Here is a 5,000-nt window from a genome sequence, read left to right as displayed (position 1 = left end):
AAAGAACATGCGCGAATGCTCGTGTCGGAAGGGTTGGTGTCCTGGCCCCGCGGGTGTCACGAATGCTCGGTTGCGAAGACCATGGGACCAGAGCCATGGCACGTCGGATGATGGCTCCAGCTGGCGCCCCGGCACTTTCTGTGGCATTGATGCTCGGTTTCAAAGACAAACGTGCGCAGTGCCAGGGGACCGCGGATGACTGCTCGTGCTGGCCCCGTTGGGCGGCATTGATGGTCGGTTGCAAAGAAAATGCGCGATTGCTCGTGTCGGGGCCCGGCAAGCCAAGGCCAAGCGAGCCATGGCACGTCGGATGATGGCTCCAGCTGGCGCCCCGGCACTTTCTGTGGCATTGATGCTCGGTTTCAAAGACAAACGTGCGCAGGGCCAGGGGACCGCGGATGACTGCTCGTGCTGGCCCCGTTGGGCGGCATTGATGGTCGGTTGCAAAGAAAATGCGCGATTGCTCGTGTCGGGGCCTGGCAAGCCAAGGCCAAGCGAGCCATGGCAACGCGGATGATGGCTCGCTAGTGCTGGCGCCGTGCACAGTGGCCTCGCACACTCGCCCTGCACGCTTCCCTTGCACGCAGCCTTGCACACTAGCCTCGCATGCGAGCCTTGCACCCTAGCCATGCAAACTAGCCTTGCACGGTAGCCATGCACACAAGCCGTGCACATTAGCCATGCGCACAAGCCCCGCACACTAGCCTTGCGCACAACCCTTGCACACAAGCCATGCACTCGAGCAATGCACACAAGCCTTGCACTCAAGCAATGCACACAAGCCCTGGACACTAGCCTTGCACACGGGCCTGGCACACAAGCCTTGGGCACTAGCCTTGCGCACTAGCGTTCCACATGAGCCTTGCACACTAGCCTTGGACACTAGCCTTGCACACAGGCCTTGCACACTAGGCATGCTTGGGCGAGCTGATCCCGCATCAAGTCGACGGGTCTAGGCATTCTTGGGCGCAGATCCCGCATCGTCTCGTCGCGTCTGGGCGCAAACACGTCGCGTCTCGTTGCGTCTTCAGAAGTCGTCGCTAACAGCACCTTTGGTTGCCACTGGTGGTTAGGCTGGTTGGTTGCGCAAACCCTATAGGAGGGTGGCATGCTGGTGGGCGTTTTTGCCCGGATAGGCACTAGAATGTGCAGATTTTGGGCGTTTTTGCCTGGATAGGCTAAGGAATGGGCATGCTTTGGGCGTTTTTGCCCGGATAGGCACCGGAATGCTTGGCCTTGGCTTGTCCTAGCAAGGCATTGCTGGGTTGGGCTCCCTTGGCCTTTTGGGCGCCTTGGACGATGTCTTGCGAAGACCATGGGCACAAGGCCATGGCATATGGTGAGGAAAGGACCACGGTTGCCAAGGTTAGGCACCGGAATGCTTGGCCTTGGCTTGCCAAAGCAGGGCATTGCTGGGTTGGGCTCCCTTGGCCTTCCGGGCGCCTTGGACACTGTCTTGGGAAGACCATGGGCACAAGGCCATGGCATATGGTGGGGAATGGACCACGGTTGCCAAGGCTAGGCATATAGAGAGGAATTGCATTTTTGCCCGGATAGGCACCGGAATGCTTGGCCTTGGCTTGCCATAGCAGGGCATTGCTGGGTTGGGCTCCCTTGGCCTTCCGGGGGCCTTGGACGCTGTCTTGGGAAGACCATGGGCACAAGGCCATGGCATATAGTGAGGAATGGACCACGGTTGGCAAGGCTAGGCATATAGAGAGGAATGGACCACGGTTGCCAAGGTTGCGCAAGTTTTGGGCATTTTTTGCCCGGATATGCCCAAGTATGCCCCGATAGGCCCGTTACGCCCCGGTATGAACGCGTATGCCCGGATAGACTCGGTATGCCTTGGGATACATGCGTATGCCCCGATAGGCTTGGTACGCCCCGATATGCGCACGTGTGCCCCAGTAGGGCTCGGTATGCCCCGGTATGTACGCGTGTGCCCCGATAGGCCCGGTATGCCCCGATATGCACACGTGTGCCCCAATAGGGGTCGGTATGCCCCGGTAGGTACGCGTGTGCCCCGTAATGCACGTTTCGCAGATCTCCCCGCATGTCCCGCCCCTATATGTAATACTTACTTACTTACTTACTTTCTTTCTTGCTTGCTTGCTTGCTTGCAATGGTTGGGAGTGCCCGGCATGCCCCGCTGCAGAGACCAAGGGCGCAATGACTTGGCACCGCGGATGCCGGGACTCCGGCACTTCCCGTGGCACTGATGGTTGGTTCCAAAGACAAAAGGCCGTGCAAGGCCACCGCACCGCGGATGATTTTGCTCGTGCTGGCGCCGTTGTGTGGCCAAAGAACATGCGCGAATGCTCGTGTCGGAAGGGTTGGTGTCCTGGCCCCGCGGGTGTCACGAATGCTCGGTTGCGAAGACCATGGGACCAGAGCCATGGCACGTCGGATGATGGCTCCAGCTGGCGCCCCGGCACTTTCTGTGGCATTGATGCTCGGTTTCAAAGACAAACGTGCGCAGGGCCAGGGGACCGCGGATGACTGCTCGTGCTGGCCCCGTTGGGCGGCATTGATGGTCGGTTGCAAAGAAAATGCGCGATTGCTCGTGTCGGGGCCTGGCAAGCCAAGGCCAAGCGAGCCATGGCAACGCGGATGATGGCTCGCTAGTGCTGGCGCCGTGCACAGTGGCCTCGCACACTCGCCCTGCACGCTTCCCTTGCACGCAGCCTTGCACACTAGCCTCGCATGCGAGCCTTGCACCCTAGCCATGCAAACTAGCCTTGCACGGTAGCCATGCACACAAGCCGTGCACATTAGCCATGCGCACAAGCCCCGCACACTAGCCTTGCGCACAACCCTTGCACACAAGCCATGCACTCGAGCAATGCACACAAGCCTTGCACTCAAGCAATGCACACAAGCCCTGGACACTAGCCTTGCACACGGGCCTGGCACACAAGCCTTGGGCACTAGCCTTGCGCACTAGCGTTCCACATGAGCCTTGCACACTAGCCTTGGACACTAGCCTTGCACACAGGCCTTGCACACTAGGCATGCTTGGGCGAGCTGATCCCGCATCAAGTCGACGGGTCTAGGCATTCTTGGGCGCAGATCCCGCATCGTCTCGTCGCGTCTGGGCGCAAACACGTCGCGTCTCGTTGCGTCTTCAGAAGTCGTCGCTAACAGCACCTTTGGTTGCCACTGGTGGTTAGGCTGGTTGGTTGCGCAAACCCTATAGGAGGGTGGCATGCTGGTGGGCGTTTTTGCCCGGATAGGCACTAGAATGTGCAGATTTTGGGCGTTTTTGCCTGGATAGGCTAAGGAATGGGCATGCTTTGGGCGTTTTTGCCCGGATAGGCACCGGAATGCTTGGCCTTGGCTTGTCCTAGCAAGGCATTGCTGGGTTGGGCTCCCTTGGCCTTTTGGGCGCCTTGGACGATGTCTTGCGAAGACCATGGGCACAAGGCCATGGCATATGGTGAGGAAAGGACCACGGTTGCCAAGGTTAGGCACCGGAATGCTTGGCCTTGGCTTGCCCTAGCAGGGCATTGCTGGGTTGGGCTCCCTTGGCCTTTTGGGCGCCTTGGACGATGTCTTGCGAAGACCATGGGCACAAGGCCATGGCATATGGTGAGGAAAGGACCACGGTTGCCAAGGTTAGGCACCGGAATGCTTGGCCTTGGCTTGCCAAAGCAGGGCATTGCTGGGTTGGGCTCCCTTGGCCTTCCGGGCGCCTTGGACACTGTCTTGGGAAGACCATGGGCACAAGGCCATGGCATATGGTGGGGAATGGACCACGGTTGCCAAGGCTAGGCATATAGAGAGGAATCGCATTTTTGCCCGGATAGGCACCGGAATGCTTGGCCTTGGCTTGCCATAGCAGGGCATTGCTGGGTTGGGCTCCCTTGGCCTTCCGGGGGCCTTGGACGCTGTCTTGGGAAGACCATGGGCACAAGGCCATGGCATATAGTGAGGAATGGACCACGGTTGGCAAGGCTAGGCATATAGAGAGGAATGGACCACGGTTGCCAAGGTTGCGCAAGTTTTGGGCATTTTTTGCCCGGATATGCCCAAGTATGCCCCGATAGGCCCGTTACGCCCCGGTATGAACGCGTATGCCCGGATAGACTCGGTATGCCTTGGGATACATGCGTATGCCCCGATAGGCTTGGTACGCCCCGATATGCGCACGTGTGCCCCAGTAGGGCTCGGTATGCCCCGGTATGTACGCGTGTGCCCCGATAGGCCCGGTATGCCCCGATATGCACACGTGTGCCCCAATAGGGGTCGGTATGCCCCGGTAGGTACGCGTGTGCCCCGTAATGCACGTTTCGCAGATCTCCCCGCATGTCCCGCCCCTATATGTAATACTTACTTACTTACTTACTTTCTTTCTTGCTTGCTTGCTTGCTTGCAATGGTTGGGAGTGCCCGGCATGCCCCGCTGCAGAGACCAAGGGCGCAATGACTTGGCACCGCGGATGCCGGGACTCCGGCACTTCCCGTGGCACTGATGGTTGGTTCCAAAGACAAAAGGCCGTGCAAGGCCACCGCACCGCGGATGATTTTGCTCGTGCTGGCGCCGTTGTGTGGCCAAAGAACATGCGCGAATGCTCGTGTCGGAAGGGTTGGTGTCCTGGCCCCGCGGGTGTCACGAATGCTCGGTTGCGAAGACCATGGGACCAGAGCCATGGCACGTCGGATGATGGCTCCAGCTGGCGCCCCGGCACTTTCTGTGGCATTGATGCTCGGTTTCAAAGACAAACGTGCGCAGGGCCAGGGGACCGCGGATGACTGCTCGTGCTGGCCCCGTTGGGCGGCATTGATGGTCGGTTGCAAAGAAAATGCGCGATTGCTCGTGTCGGGGCCTGGCAAGCCAAGGCCAAGCGAGCCATGGCAACGCGGATGATGGCTCCAGCTGGCGCCCCGGCACTTTCTGTGGCATTGATGCTCGGTTTCGAAGACAAACGTGCGCAGGGCCAGGGGACCGCGGAGGACTGCTCGTGCTGGCCCCGTTGGGCGGCATTGATGGTGTGTTGC

This window comes from Tasmannia lanceolata, unplaced genomic scaffold (assembly GCF_043159265.1).
Source record: "Tasmannia lanceolata isolate RefF3 unplaced genomic scaffold, GAP_Taslan_0.1 ptg000127l, whole genome shotgun sequence".
In the NCBI taxonomy this organism is placed as follows: Eukaryota; Viridiplantae; Streptophyta; class Magnoliopsida; order Canellales; family Winteraceae; genus Tasmannia; species Tasmannia lanceolata.
This window is presented reverse-complemented; position numbering follows the sequence as displayed.